Source organism: Euphorbia lathyris, chromosome 7, assembly GCF_963576675.1.
Source record: "Euphorbia lathyris chromosome 7, ddEupLath1.1, whole genome shotgun sequence".
In the NCBI taxonomy this organism is placed as follows: Eukaryota; Viridiplantae; Streptophyta; class Magnoliopsida; order Malpighiales; family Euphorbiaceae; genus Euphorbia; species Euphorbia lathyris.
Window position 1 is genome coordinate 57,073,906 of NC_088916.1, and position 16,891 is coordinate 57,090,796.

The window sequence follows — 16,891 nt, forward strand, 5'->3', positions numbered from 1 at the left end:
GTTAGCACTGGTCTCTTCATTGTAGCGTCCCTCGGAGCGAGCTGAATCTGAAGCGACCTCGTTTGCCAAGTCGTTTAATCTAGCCTCCTGTCGTGCCTGATTTGCCTCTTGTCTCGCTTGATCTTCCTGATATCGTGCCATGAAGGCTTCGAATTGTTGTTGTAATCCCCTTATGTCGCCCAAAACTCCTGTCTCTTTCTGATACCAAGTTGTTATGGTCCCGAGTTAGTGATCTACTTATGGGTCTAGAACCAGGTAACTCTACCTTCTTCTTCTTAGGTTTTCTGCCTTTAGAACCTATGATTCTAAATATTGAGGATCAATTAAAGAGAGAACCTCAGATCTCTAAATTTTACTTGATGAAATGGAACTTAGGTATTCTTCCTTTGTTCATCTGCATTTAATTCAACCCAAAACACACATAACTGCTTGTTTACAGTTATTACAAGGAAACTGCTTATTTACAGTTATTATAAAGAAACTGCCTGCAAACTGAAATATAGACACAAATAACTGAAAATTAATTAACAAACTTCTTCTTTCTGCCATGTGAGAACTGTTTATAAACTTGCAAAGGTTTGGGTTGCTTTGGATCCATAACATCACTCTCCTCCTCGAAAACGAGCTTGTCCCCAAGCGAGGAGTTAGGGAATTGTTGAGTCATATGAACAACATCCTCCCAAGAAGCATCCGCTGGAGATAAAACCATTGAAATGTAAAAAACATGTACTCTGTATCCACTCTCCATTGGCCACTGTAACAACAATATTTTTCTTCCAATTTTGCGGCTTCAAACCCAAAGAATCTGCCAGCGTTACATCCAAAAAATTATGAGTGCGGCCGAAATCGATTAAAATGGAGAGGGTGATTGTTCAAAGAACCCTTAACCTGCATCATGGTTTCCAGTAATGGCGTGGATGGAAACCTTAGGTTCTTCAATCGGTTGTACCCCTTCTGTTTCTTCCGCTTCAAATTCCGATTCCTCTAATCCTTCAATCCAAAATAATTTCTTACATCGGTGTGCCGGTGAGAATCGTTCATCACAATTAAAGCACAAATTCTTGGCCCTCCTTTCTTCCATTTCTGCCTTGTATAACTTCTTGAAATACCCAGATGGATGGGGTTCCTGTTTCACTGGAACTGAATCAGGCTGATGTTGGGAAGAAAAAATCGGTTTTTGTTGCCAATACTTCCTCCGCTCACACAACCTGGCGTAATTCATCGCTGCAGTAAGGGTAGTAGGTTCATGCAATTCGACTTCGACTGCTATATATTCTTGCAACCCACTAATAAAAATCTGAATTTCCTGTGTAGGAGACAAACTCGTGGTTTGCGCCGATAACTGTTCAAACTTGCGCTGATAAGCCTCCACAGAACTAGTCTGGCGTAATTTCGACAATTCCTCCAAATTGTTGCCATGAGATATGGGACCAAAATGAAGATGACAGAGGTTTTTGAATTCATCCCACTGCAAATTCGGTTTGTCCCTGTCCAATTTCAGGAACCAAAATTGGGCGTCTCCATCCAAATGTGCGGCTACCGTTCCGATCCTCTCCTCTTCCGGAATGTTTTGGTGGCGAAAATAGTAATCGCAACGACTCAACCAAGGAAGTGGGTCTTCGATTTTGGGTTTGCACGAAGTTCCTGTACTTCTATTCTGATCACGATCTCTGTGACCTCTGTTAGCACTGGTCTCTTCATTGTAGCGTCCCTCGGAGCGAGCTGAAGCTGAAGCGACCTCGTTTGCCAAGTCGTTTAATCTAGCCTCCTGTCGTGCCTGATTTGCCTCTTGTCTCGCTTGATCTTCCTGATATCGTGCCATGAAGGCTTCGAATTGTTGTTGTAATCCCCTTATGTCGTCCAAAACTCCTGTCTCTTTCTGATACCAAGTTGTTATGGTCCCGAGTTAGTGATCTACTTATGGGTCTAGAACCAGGTAACTCTACCTTCTTCTTCTTAGGTTTTCTGCCTTTATAACCTATGATTCTAAATATTGAGGATCAATTAAAGAGAGAACCTCAGATCTCTGAATTTTACTTGATGAAATGGAACTTAGGTATTCTTCCTTTGTTCATCTGCATTTAATTCAACCCAAAACACACATAACTGCTTGTTTACAGTTGTTACAAGGAAACTGCTTATTTACAGTTATTATAAAGAAACTGCCTGCAAACTGAAATATAGACACAAATAACTGAAAATTAATTAACCAAACTTCTTCTTTCTGCCATGTGAGAACTGTTTATAAACTTGCAAAGGTTTGGGTTGCTTTGGATCCATAACATCACTCTCCTCCTCGAAAACGAGCTTGTCCCCAAGCGAGGAGTTAGGGAATTGTTGAGTCATATGAACAACATCCTCCCAAGAAGCATCCGCTGGAGATAAAACCATTGAAATGCAAAAAACATGTACTCTGTATCCACTCTCCATTGGCCACTGTAACAACAATATTTTTCTTCCAATTTTGCGGCTTCAAACCCAAAGAATCTGCCAGCGTTACATCCAAAAAATTATGAGTGCGGCCGAAATCGATTAAAATGGAGAGGGTGATTGCTCAACGAACCCTTAACCTGCATCATGGTTTCCAGTAATGGCGTGGATGGAAACCTTAGGTTCTTCAATCGATTGTACCCCTTCTGTTTCTTCCGCTTCAAATTCTGATTCCTCTAATCCTTCAATCCAAAATAATTTCTTACATCGGTGTGCCGGTGAGAATCGTTCATCACAATTAAAGCACAAATTCTTGGCCCTCCTTTCTTCCATTTCTGCCTTGTATAACTTCTTGAAATACCCAGATGGATGGGGTTCCTGTTTCACTGGAACTGAATCAGGCTGATGTTGGGAAGAAAAAATCGGTTTTTGTTGCCAATACTTCCTCCGCTCATACAACCTGGCGTAATTCATCGCTGCAGTAAGGGTAGTAGGTTCATGCAATTCGACTTCGACTGCTATATATTCTTGCAACCCACTAATAAAAATCTGAATTTCCTGTGTAGGAGACAAACTCGTGGTTCGCGCCGATAACTGTTCAAACTTGCGCTGATAAGCCTCCACAGAACTAGTCTGGCGCAATTTCGACAATTCCTCCAAATTGTTGCCATGAGATATGGGACCAAAATGAAGATGACAGAGGTTTTTGAATTCATCCCACTGCAAATTCGGTTTGTCCCTGTCCAATTTTAGGAACCAAAATTGGGCGTCTCCATCCAAATGTGCGGCTACCGTTCCGATCCTCTCCTCTTCCGGAATGTTTTGGTGGCGAAAATAGTAATCGCAACGACTCAACCAAGGAAGTCGGTCTTCGATTTTGGGTTTGCACGAAGTTCCTGTACTTCTATTCTGGTCACGATCTCTGTGACCTCTGTTAGCACTGGTCTCTTCATTGTAGCGTCCCTCGAAGCGAGCTGAAGCTGAAGCAACCTCGTTTGCCAAGTCGTTTAATCTAGCCTCCTGTCGTGCCTGATTTGCCTCTTGTCTCGCTTGATCTTCCTGATATCGTGCCATGAAGGCTTCGAATTGTTGTTGTAATCCCCTTATGTCGCCCAAAACTCCTGTCTCTTTCTGATACCAAGTTGTTATGGTCCCGAGTTAGTGATCTAGTTATGGGTCTAGAACCAGGTAACTCTACCTTCTTCTTCTTAGGTTTTCTGCCTTTAGAACCTATGATTCTAAATATTGAGGATCAATTAAAGAGAGAACCTCAGATCTCTGAATTTTACTTGATGAAATGGAACTTAGGTATTCTTCCTTTGTTCATCTGCATTTAATTCAACCCAAAACACACATAACTGCTTGTTTACAGTTATTACAAGGAAACTGCTTATTTACAGTTATTATAAAGAAACTGCCTGCAAACTGAAATATAGACATAAATAACTGAAAATTAATTAACAAACTTCTTCTTTCTGCCATGTGAGAACTGTTTATAAACTTGCAAAGGTTTGGGTTGCTTTGGATCCATAACATCACTCTCCTCCTCGAAAACGAGCTTGTCCCCAAGCGAGGAGTTAGGGAATTGTTGAGTCATATGAACAACATCCTCCCAAGAAGCATCCGCTGGAGATAAAACCATTGAAATGCAAAAAACATGTACTCTGTATCCACTCTCTATTGGCCACTGTAACAACAATATTTTTCTTCCAATTTTGCAGCTTCAAACCCAAAGAATCTGCCAGCGTTACATCCAAAAAATTATGAGTGCGGCCGAAATCGATTAAAATGGAGAGGGTGATTGCTCAACGAACCCTTAACCTGCATCATGGTTTCCAGTAATGGCGTGGATGGAAACCTTAGGTTCTTCAATCGATTGTACCCCTTCTGTTTCTTCCGCTTCAAATTCCGATTCCTCTAATCCTTCAATCCAAAATAATTTCTTACATCGGTGTGCCGGTGAGAATCGTTCATCACAATTAAAGCACAAATTCTTGGCCCTCCTTTCTTCCATTTCTGCCTTGTATAACTTCTTGAAATACCCAGATGGATGGGGTTCCTGTTTCACTGGAACTGAATCAGGCTGATGTTGGGAAGAAAAAATCGGTTTTTGTTGCCAATACTTCCTCCGCTCATACAACCTGGCGTAATTCATCGCTGCAGTAAGGGTAGTAGGTTCATGCAATTCGACTTCGACTGCTATATATTCTTGCAACCCACTAATAAAAATCTGAATTTCCTGTGTAGGAGACAAACTCGTGGTTCGCGCCGATAACTGTTCAAACTTGCGCTGATAAGCCTCCACAGAACTAGTCTGGCGCAATTTCGACAATTCCTCCAAATTGTTGCCATGAGATATGGGACCAAAATGAAGATGACAGAGGTTTTTGAATTCATCCCACTGCAAATTCGGTTTGTCCCTGTCCAATTTCAGGAACCAAAATTGGGCGTCTCCATCCAAATGTGCGGCTACCGTTCCGATCCTCTCCTCTTCCGGAATGTTTTGGTGGCGAAAATAGTAATCGCAACGACTCAACCAAGGAAGTGGGTCTTCGATTTTGGGTTTGCACGAAGTTCCTGTACTTCTATTCTGATCACGATCTCTGTGACCTCTGTTAGCACTGGTCTCTTCATTGTAGCGTCCCTCGGAGCGAGCTGAAGCTGAAGCGACCTCGTTTGCCAAGTCGTTTAATCTAGCCTCCTGTCGTGCCTGATTTGCCTCTTGTCTCGCTTGATCTTCCTGATATCGTGCCATGAAGGCTTCGAATTGTTGTTGTAATCCCCTTATGTCGCCCAAAACTCCTGTCTCTTTCTGATACCAAGTTGTTATGGTCCCGAGTTAGTGATCTAGTTATGGGTCTAGAACCAGGTAACTCTACCTTCTTCTTCTTAGGTTTTCTGCCTTTAGAACCTATGATTCTAAATATTGAGGATCAATTAAAGAGAGAACCTCAGATCTCTGAATTTTACTTGATGAAATGGAACTTAGGTATTCTTCCTTTGTTCATCTGCATTTAATTCAACCCAAAACACACATAACTGCTTGTTTACAGTTATTACAAGGAAACTGCTTATTTACAGTTATTATAAAGAAACTGCCTGCAAACTGAAATATAGACATAAATAACTGAAAATTAATTAACAAACTTCTTCTTTCTGCCATGTGAGAACTGTTTATAAACTTGCAAAGGTTTGGGTTGCTTTGGATCCATAACATCACTCTCCTCCTCGAAAACGAGCTTGTCCCCAAGCGAGGAGTTAGGGAATTGTTGAGTCATATGAACAACATCCTCCCAAGAAGCATCCGCTGGAGATAAAACCATTGAAATGCAAAAAACATGTACTCTGTATCCACTCTCCATTGGCCACTGTAACAACAATTTTTCTTCCAATTTTGCAGCTTCAAACCCAAAGAATCTGCCAGCGTTACATCCAAAAAATTATGAGTGCGGCCGAAATCGATTAAAATGGAGAGGGTGATTGCTCAACGAACCCTTAACCTGCATCATGGTTTCCAGTAATGGCGTGGATGGAAACCTTAGGTTCTTCAATCGGTTGTACCCCTTCTGTTTCTTCCGCTTCAAATTCCGATTCCTCTAATCCTTCAATCCAAAATAATTTCTTACATCGGTGTGCCGGTGAGAATCGTTCATCACAATTAAAGCACAAATTCTTGGCCCTCCTTTCTTCCATTTCTGCCTTGTATAACTTCTTGAAATACCCATATGGATGGGGTTCCTGTTTCACTGGAACTGAATCAGGCTGATGTTGGGAAGAAAAAATCGGTTTTTGTTGCCAATACTTCCTCCGCTCATACAACCTGGCGTAATTCATCACTGCAGTAAGGGTAGTAGGTTCATGCAATTCGACTTCGACTGCTATATATTCTTGCAACCCACTAATAAAAATCTGAATTTCCTTTGTAGGAGACAAACTCGTGGTTCGCGCCGATAACTGTTCAAACTTGCGCTGATAAGCCTCCACAGAACTAGTCTGGCGCAATTTCGACAATTCCTCCAAATTGTTGCCATGAGATATGGGACCAAAATGAAGATGACAGAGGTTTTTGAATTCATCCCACTGCAAATTCGGTTTGTCCCTGTCCAATTTCAGGAACCAAAATTGGGCGTCTCCATCCAAATGTGCGGCTACCGTTCCGATCCTCTCCTCTTCCGGAATGTTTTGGTGGCAAAAATAGTAATCGCAACGACTCAACCAAGGAAGTGGGTCTTCGATTTTGGGTTTGCACGAAGTTCCTGTACTTCTATTCTGATCACGATCTCTGTGACCTCTGTTAGCACTGGTCTCTTCATTGTAGCGTCCCTCGGAGCGAGCTGAAGCTGAAGCGACCTCGTTTGCCAAGTCGTTTAATCTAGCCTCCTGTCGTGCCTGATTTGCCTCTTGTCTCGCTTGATCTTCCTGATATCGTGCCATGAAGGCTTCGAATTGTTGTTGTAATCCCCTTATGTCGCCCAAAACTCCTGTCTCTTTCTGATACCAAGTTGTTATGGTCCCGAGTTAGTGATCTAGTTATGGGTCTAGAACCAGGTAACTCTACCTTCTTCTTCTTAGGTTTTCTGCCTTTAGAACCTATGATTCTAAATATTGAGGATCAATTAAAGAGAGAACCTCAGATCTCTGAATTTTACTTGATGAAATGGAACTTAGGTATTCTTCCTTTGTTCATCTGCATTTAATTCAACCCAAAACACACATAACTGCTTGTTTACAGTTATTACAAGGAAACTGCTTATTTACAGTTATTATAAAGAAACTGCCTGCAACCTGAAATATAGACATAAATAACTGAAAATTAATTAACAAACTTCTTCTTTCTGCCATGTGAGAACTGTTTATAAACTTGCAAAGGTTTGGGTTGCTTTGGATCCATAACATCACTCTCCTCCTCGAAAACGAGCTTGTCCCCAAGCGAGGAGTTAGGGAATTGTTGAGTCATATGAACAACATCCTCCGAAGAAGCATCCGCTGGAGATAAAACCATTGAAATGCAAAAAACATGTACTCTGTATCCACTCTCCATTGGCCACTGTAACAACAATATTTTTCTTCCAATTTTGCAGCTTCAAACCCAAAGAATCTGCCAGCGTTACATCCAAAAAATTATGAGTGCGGCCGAAATCGATTAAAATGGAGAGGGTGATTGCTCAACGAACCCTTAACCTGCATCATGGTTTCCAGTAATGGCGTGGATGGAAACCTTAGGTTCTTCAATCGGTTGTACCCCTTCTGTTTCTTCCGCTTCAAATTCCGATTCCTCTAATCCTTCAATCCAAAATAATTTCTTACATCGGTGTGCCGGTGAGAATCGTTCATCACAATTAAAGCACAAATTCTTGGCCCTCCTTTCTTCCATTTCTGCCTTGTATAACTTCTTGAAATACCCAGATGGATGGGGTTCCTGTTTCACTGGAACTGAATCAGGCTGATGTTGGGAAGAAAAAATCGGGTTTTGTTGCCAATACTTCCTCCGCTCATACAACCTGGCGTAATTCATCACTGCAGTAAGGGTAGTAGGTTCATGCAATTCGACTTCGACTGCTATATATTCTTGCAACCCACTAATAAAAATCTGAATTTCCTTTGTAGGAGACAAACTCGTGGTTCGCGCCGATAACTGTTCAAACTTGCGCTGATAAGCCTCCACAGAACTAGTCTGGCGCAATTTCGACAATTCCTCCAAATTGTTGCCATGAGATATGGGACCAAAACGAAGATGACAGAGGTTTTTGAATTCATCCCACTGCAAATTTGGTTTGTCCCTGTCCAATTTCAGGAACCAAAATTGGGCGTCTCCATCCAAATGTGCGGCTACCGTTCCGATCCTCTCCTCTTCCGGAATGTTTTGGTGGCGAAATTAGTAATCGCAGCGACTCAAACAATGAAGTGGGTCTTCGATTTTGGGTTTGCACGAAGTTCCTGTACTTCTATTCTGATCACGATCTCTGTGACCTCTGTTAGCATTGGTCTCTTCATTGTAGCGTCCCTCGGAGGGAGCTGAAGCTGAAGCGACCTCGTTTGCCAAGTCGTTTAATCTAGCCTCCTGTCGTGCCTGATTTGCCTCTTGTCTCGCTTGATCTTCCTGATATCGTGCCATGAAGGCTTCGAATTGTTGTTGTATCCCCCTTATGTCGCCCAAAACTCCTGTCTCTTTCTGATACCAAGTTGTTATGGTCCCGAGTTAGTGATCTAGTTATGGGTCTAGAACCAGGTAACTCTACCTTCTTCTTCTTAGGTTTTCTGCCTTTAGAACCTATGATTCTAAATATTGAGGATCAATTAAAGAGAGAACCTCAGATCTCTGAATTTTACTTGATGAAATGGAACTTAGGTATTCTTCCTTTGTTCATCTGCATTTAATTCAACCCAAAACACACATAACTGCTTGTTTACAGTTATTACAAGGAAACTGCTTATTTACAGTTATTATAAAGAAACTGCCTGCAAACTGAAATATAGACATAAATAACTGAAAATTAATTAACAAACTTCTTCTTTCTGCCATGTGAGAACTGTTTATAAACTTGCAAAGGTTTGGGTTGCTTTGGATCCATAACATCACTCTCCTCCTCGAAAACGAGCTTGTCCCCAAGCGAGGAGTTAGGGAATTGTTGAGTCATATGAACAACATCCTCCCAAGAAGCATCCGCTGGAGATAAAACCATTGAAATGCAAAAAACATGTACTCTGTATCCACTCTCCATTGGCCACTGTAACAACAATATTTTTCTTCCAATTTTGCAGCTTCAAACCCAAAGAATCTGCCAGCGTTACATCCAAAAAATTATGAGTGCGGCCGAAATCGATTAAAATGGAGAGGGTGATTGCTCAACGAACCCTTAACCTGCATCATGGTTTCCAGTAATGGCGTGGATGGAAACCTTAGGTTCTTCAATCGATTGTACCCCTTCTGTTTCTTCCGCTTCAAATTCCGATTCCCCTAATCCTTCAATCCAAAATAATTTCTTACATCGGTGTGCCGGTGAGAATCGTTCATCACAATTAAAGCACAAATTCTTGGCCCTCCTTTCTTCCATTTCTGCCTTGTATAACTTCTTGAAATACCCAGATGGATGGGGTTCCTGTTTCACTGGAACTGAATCAGGCTGATGTTGGGAAGAAAAAATCGGTTTTTGTTGCCAATACTTCCTCCGCTCATACAACCTGGCGTAATTCATCGCTGCAGTAAGGGTAGTAGGTTCATGCAATTCGACTTCGACTGCTATATATTCTTGCAACCCACTAATAAAAATCTGAATTTCCTGTGTAGGAGACAAACTCGTGGTTCGCGCCGATAACTGTTCAAACTTGCGCTGATAAGCCTCCACAGAACTAGTCTGGCGCAATTTCGACAATTCCTCCAAATTGTTGCCATGAGATATGGGACCAAAATGAAGATGACAGAGGTTTTTGAATTCATCCCACTGCAAATTCGGTTTGTCCCTGTCCAATTTCAGGAACCAAAATTGGGCGTCTCCATCCAAATGTGCGGCTACCGTTCCGATCCTCTCCTCTTCCGGAATGTTTTGGTGGCGAAAATAGTAATCGCAACGACTCAACCAAGGAAGTGGGTCTTCGATTTTGGGTTTGCACGAAGTTCCTGTACTTCTATTCTGATCACGATCTCTGTGACCTCTGTTAGCACTGGTCTCTTCATTGTAGCATCCCTCGGAGCGAGCTGAAGCTGAAGCGACCTCGTTTGCCAAGTCGTTTAATCTAGCCTCCTGTCGTGCCTGATTTGCCTCTTGTCTCGCTTGATCTTCCTGATATCGTGCCATGAAGGCTTCGAATTGTTGTTGTAATCCCCTTATGTCGCCCAAAACTCCTGTCTCTTTCTGATACCAAGTTGTTATGGTCCCGAGTTAGTGATCTAGTTATGGGTCTAGAACCAGGTAACTCTACCTTCTTCTTCTTAGGTTTTCTGCCTTTAGAACCTATGATTCTAAATATTGAGGATCAATTAAAGAGAGAACCTCAGATCTCTGAATTTTACTTGATGAAATGGAACTTAGGTATTCTTCCTTTGTTCATCTGCATTTAATTCAACCCAAAACACACATAACTGCTTGTTTACAGTTATTACAAGGAAACTGCTTATTTACAGTTATTATAAAGAAACTGCCTGCAACCTGAAATATAGACATAAATAACTGAAAATTAATTAACAAACTTCTTCTTTCTGCCATGTGAGAACTGTTTATAAACTTGCAAAGGTTTGGGTTGCTTTGGATCCATAACATCACTCTCCTCCTCGAAAACGAGCTTGTCCCCAAGCGAGGAGTTAGGGAATTGTTGAGTCATATGAACAACATCCTCCGAAGAAGCATCCGCTGGAGATAAAACCATTGAAATGCAAAAAACATGTACTCTGTATCCACTCTCCATTGGCCACTGTAACAACAATATTTTTCTTCCAATTTTGCAGCTTCAAACCCAAAGAATCTGCCAGCGTTACATCCAAAAAATTATGAGTGCGGCCGAAATCGATTAAAATGGAGAGGGTGATTGCTCAACGAACCCTTAACCTGCATCATGGTTTCCAGTAATGGCGTGGATGGAAACCTTAGGTTCTTCAATCGGTTGTACCCCTTCTGTTTCTTCCGCTTCAAATTCCGATTCCTCTAATCCTTCAATCCAAAATAATTTCTTACATCGGTGTGCCGGTGAGAATCGTTCATCACAATTAAAGCACAAATTCTTGGCCCTCCTTTCTTCCATTTCTGCCTTGTATAACTTCTTGAAATACCCAGATGGATGGGGTTCCTGTTTCACTGGAACTGAATCAGGCTGATGTTGGGAAGAAAAAATCGGGTTTTGTTGCCAATACTTCCTCCGCTCATACAACCTGGCGTAATTCATCACTGCAGTAAGGGTAGTAGGTTCATGCAATTCGACTTCGACTGCTATATATTCTTGCAACCCACTAATAAAAATCTGAATTTCCTTTGTAGGAGACAAACTCGTGGTTCGCGCCGATAACTGTTCAAACTTGCGCTGATAAGCCTCCACAGAACTAGTCTGGCGCAATTTCGACAATTCCTCCAAATTGTTGCCATGAGATATGGGACCAAAACGAAGATGACAGAGGTTTTTGAATTCATCCCACTGCAAATTTGGTTTGTCCCTGTCCAATTTCAGGAACCAAAATTGGGCGTCTCCATCCAAATGTGCGGCTACCGTTCCGATCCTCTCCTCTTCCGGAATGTTTTGGTGGCGAAATTAGTAATCGCAGCGACTCAAACAATGAAGTGGGTCTTCGATTTTGGGTTTGCACGAAGTTCCTGTACTTCTATTCTGATCACGATCTCTGTGACCTCTGTTAGCATTGGTCTCTTCATTGTAGCGTCCCTCGGAGGGAGCTGAAGCTGAAGCGACCTCGTTTGCCAAGTCGTTTAATCTAGCCTCCTGTCGTGCCTGATTTGCCTCTTGTCTCGCTTGATCTTCCTGATATCGTGCCATGAAGGCTTCGAATTGTTGTTGTATCCCCCTTATGTCGCCCAAAACTCCTGTCTCTTTCTGATACCAAGTTGTTATGGTCCCGAGTTAGTGATCTAGTTATGGGTCTAGAACCAGGTAACTCTACCTTCTTCTTCTTAGGTTTTCTGCCTTTAGAACCTATGATTCTAAATATTGAGGATCAATTAAAGAGAGAACCTCAGATCTCTGAATTTTACTTGATGAAATGGAACTTAGGTATTCTTCCTTTGTTCATCTGCATTTAATTCAACCCAAAACACACATAACTGCTTGTTTACAGTTATTACAAGGAAACTGCTTATTTACAGTTATTATAAAGAAACTGCCTGCAAACTGAAATATAGACATAAATAACTGAAAATTAATTAACAAACTTCTTCTTTCTGCCATGTGAGAACTGTTTATAAACTTGCAAAGGTTTGGGTTGCTTTGGATCCATAACATCACTCTCCTCCTCGAAAACGAGCTTGTCCCCAAGCGAGGAGTTAGGGAATTGTTGAGTCATATGAACAACATCCTCCCAAGAAGCATCCGCTGGAGATAAAACCATTGAAATGCAAAAAACATGTACTCTGTATCCACTCTCCATTGGCCACTGTAACAACAATATTTTTCTTCCAATTTTGCAGCTTCAAACCCAAAGAATCTGCCAGCGTTACATCCAAAAAATTATGAGTGCGGCCGAAATCGATTAAAATGGAGAGGGTGATTGCTCAACGAACCCTTAACCTGCATCATGGTTTCCAGTAATGGCGTGGATGGAAACCTTAGGTTCTTCAATCGATTGTACCCCTTCTGTTTCTTCCGCTTCAAATTCCGATTCCCCTAATCCTTCAATCCAAAATAATTTCTTACATCGGTGTGCCGGTGAGAATCGTTCATCACAATTAAAGCACAAATTCTTGGCCCTCCTTTCTTCCATTTCTGCCTTGTATAACTTCTTGAAATACCCAGATGGATGGGGTTCCTGTTTCACTGGAACTGAATCAGGCTGATGTTGGGAAGAAAAAATCGGTTTTTGTTGCCAATACTTCCTCCGCTCATACAACCTGGCGTAATTCATCGCTGCAGTAAGGGTAGTAGGTTCATGCAATTCGACTTCGACTGCTATATATTCTTGCAACCCACTAATAAAAATCTGAATTTCCTGTGTAGGAGACAAACTCGTGGTTCGCGCCGATAACTGTTCAAACTTGCGCTGATAAGCCTCCACAGAACTAGTCTGGCGCAATTTCGACAATTCCTCCAAATTGTTGCCATGAGATATGGGACCAAAATGAAGATGACAGAGGTTTTTGAATTCATCCCACTGCAAATTCGGTTTGTCCCTGTCCAATTTCAGGAACCAAAATTGGGCGTCTCCATCCAAATGTGCGGCTACCGTTCCGATCCTCTCCTCTTCCGGAATGTTTTGGTGGCGAAAATAGTAATCGCAACGACTCAACCAAGGAAGTGGGTCTTCGATTTTGGGTTTGCACGAAGTTCCTATACTTCTATTCTGATCACGATCTCTGTGACCTCTGTTAGCACTGGTCTCTTCATTGTAGCGTCCCTCGGAGCGAGCTGAAGCTGAAGCGACCTCGTTTGCCAAGTCGTTTAATCTAGCCTCCTGTCGTGCCTGATTTGCCTCTTGTCTCGCTTGATCTTCCTGATATCGTGCCATGAAGGCTTCGAATTGTTGTTGTAATCCCCTTATGTCGCCCAAAACTCCTGTCTCTTTCTGATACCAAGTTGTTATGGTCCCGAGTTAGTGATCTAGTTATGGGTCTAGAACCAGGTAACTCTACCTTCTTCTTCTTAGGTTTTCTGCCTTTAGAACCTATGATTCTAAATATTGAGGATCAATTAAAGAGAGAACCTCAGATCTCTGAATTTTACTTGATGAAATGGAACTTAGGTATTCTTCCTTTGTTCATCTGCATTTAATTCAACCCAAAACACACATAACTGCTTGTTTACAGTTATTACAAGGAAACTGCTTATTTACAGTTATTATAAAGAAACTGCCTGCAAACTGAAATATAGACATAAATAACTGAAAATTAATTAACAAACTTCTTCTTTCTGCCATGTGAGAACTGTTTATAAACTTGCAAAGGTTTGGGTTGCTTTGGATCCATAACATCACTCTCCTCCTCGAAAACGAGCTTGTCCCCAAGCGAGGAGTTAGGGAATTGTTGAGTCATATGAACAACATCCTCCCAAGAAGCATCCGCTGGAGATAAAACCATTGAAATGCAAAAAACATGTACTCTGTATCCACTCTCCATTGGCCACTGTAACAACAATATTTTTCTTCCAATTTTGCAGCTTCAAACCCAAAGAATCTGCCAGCGTTACATCCAAAAAATTATGAGTGCGGCCGAAATCGATTAAAATGGAGAGGGTGATTGCTCAACGAACCCTTAACCTGCATCATGGTTTCCAGTAATGGCGTGGATGGAAACCTTAGGTTCTTCAATCGATTGTACCCCTTCTGTTTCTTCCGCTTCAAATTCCGATTCCTCTAATCCTTCAATCCAAAATAATTTCTTACATCGGTGTGCCGGTGAGAATCGTTCATCACAATTAAAGCACAAATTCTTGGCCCTCCTTTCTTCCATTTCTGCCTTGTATAACTTCTTGAAATACCCAGATGGATGGGGTTCCTGTTTCACTGGAACTGAATCAGGCTGATGTTGGGAAGAAAAAATCGGGTTTTGTTGCCAATACTTCCTCCGCTCATACAACCTGGCGTAATTCATCACTGCAGTAAGGGTAGTAGGTTCATGCAATTCGACTTCGACTGCTATATATTCTTGCAACCCACTAATAAAAATCTGAATTTCCTTTGTAGGAGACAAACTCGTGGTTCGCGCCGATAACTGTTCAAACTTGCGCTGATAAGCCTCCACAGAACTAGTCTGGCGCAATTTCGACAATTCCTCCAAATTGTTGCCATGAGATATGGGACCAAAACGAAGATGACAGAGGTTTTTGAATTCATCCCACTGCAAATTTGGTTTGTCCCTGTCCAATTTCAGGAACCAAAATTGGGCGTCTCCATCCAAATGTGCGGCTACCGTTCCGATCCTCTCCTCTTCCGGAATGTTTTGGTGGCGAAATTAGTAATCGCAGCGACTCAAACAATGAAGTGGGTCTTCGATTTTGGGTTTGCACGAAGTTCCTATACTTCTATTCTGATCACGATCTCTGTGACCTCTGTTAGCACTGGTCTCTTCATTGTAGCGTCCCTCGGAGCGAGCTGAAGCTGAAGCGACCTCGTTTGCCAAGTCGTTTAATCTAGCCTCCTGTCGTGCCTGATTTGCCTCTTGTCTCGCTTGATCTTCCTGATATCGTGCCATGAAGGCTTCGAATTGTTGTTGTATCCCCCTTATGTCGCCCAAAACTCCTGTCTCTTTCTGATACCAAGTTGTTATGGTCCCGAGTTAGTGATCTAGTTATGGGTCTAGAACCAGGTAACTCTACCTTCTTCTTCTTAGGTTTTCTGCCTTTAGAACCTATGATTCTAAATATTGAGGATCAATTAAAGAGAGAACCTCAGATCTCTGAATTTTACTTGATGAAATGGAACTTAGGTATTCTTCCTTTGTTCATCTGCATTTAATTCAACCCAAAACACACATAACTGCTTGTTTACAGTTATTACAAGGAAACTGCTTATTTACAGTTATTATAAAGAAACTGCCTGCAAACTGAAATATAGACATAAATAACTGAAAATTAATTAACAAACTTCTTCTTTCTGCCATGTGAGAACTGTTTATAAACTTGCAAAGGTTTGGGTTGCTTTGGATCCATAACATCACTCTCCTCCTCGAAAACGAGCTTGTCCCCAAGCGAGGAGTTAGGGAATTGTTGAGTCATATGAACAACATCCTCCCAAGAAGCATCCGCTGGAGATAAAACCATTGAAATGCAAAAAACATGTACTCTGTATCCACTCTCCATTGGCCACTGTAACAACAATATTTTTCTTCCAATTTTGCAGCTTCAAACCCAAAGAATCTGCCAGCGTTACATCCAAAAAATTATGAGTGCGGCCGAAATCGATTAAAATGGAGAGGGTGATTGCTCAACGAACCCTTAACCTGCATCATGGTTTCCAGTAATGGCGTGGATGGAAACCTTAGGTTCTTCAATCGATTGTACCCCTTCTGTTTCTTCCGCTTCAAATTCCGATTCCCCTAATCCTTCAATCCAAAATAATTTCTTACATCGGTGTGCCGGTGAGAATCGTTCATCACAATTAAAGCACAAATTCTTGGCCCTCCTTTCTTCCATTTCTGCCTTGTATAACTTCTTGAAATACCCAGATGGATGGGGTTCCTGTTTCACTGGAACTGAATCAGGCTGATGTTGGGAAGAAAAAATCGGTTTTTGTTGCCAATACTTCCTCCGCTCATACAACCTGGCGTAATTCATCGCTGCAGTAAGGGTAGTAGGTTCATGCAATTCGACTTCGACTGCTATATATTCTTGCAACCCACTAATAAAAATCTGAATTTCCTGTGTAGGAGACAAACTCGTGGTTCGCGCCGATAACTGTTCAAACTTGCGCTGATAAGCCTCCACAGAACTAGTCTGGCGCAATTTCGACAATTCCTCCAAATTGTTGCCATGAGATATGGGACCAAAATGAAGATGACAGAGGTTTTTGAATTCATCCCACTGCAAATTCGGTTTGTCCCTGTCCAATTTCAGGAACCAAAATTGGGCGTCTCCATCCAAATGTGCGGCTACCGTTCCGATCCTCTCCTCTTCCGGAATGTTTTGGTGGCGAAAATAGTAATCGCAACGACTCAACCAAGGAAGTGGGTCTTCGATTTTGGGTTTGCACGAAGTTCCTGTACTTCTATTCTGATCACGATCTCTGTGACCTCTGTTAGCACTGGTCTCTTCATTGTAGCATCCCTCGGAGCGAGCTGAAGCTGAAGCGACCTCGTTTGCCAAGTCGTTTAATCTA

The 16,891-nt window shown here is 41.9% G+C and overlaps 1 pseudogene; it reads right to left on the reverse strand.

Moving 5' to 3' along the window:
• LOC136235913 (phosphatidylinositol/phosphatidylcholine transfer protein SFH8-like) overlaps positions 1-16,891 on the reverse strand; it is an 89,143-nt pseudogene that overhangs the window by 41,961 nt on the left and 30,291 nt on the right.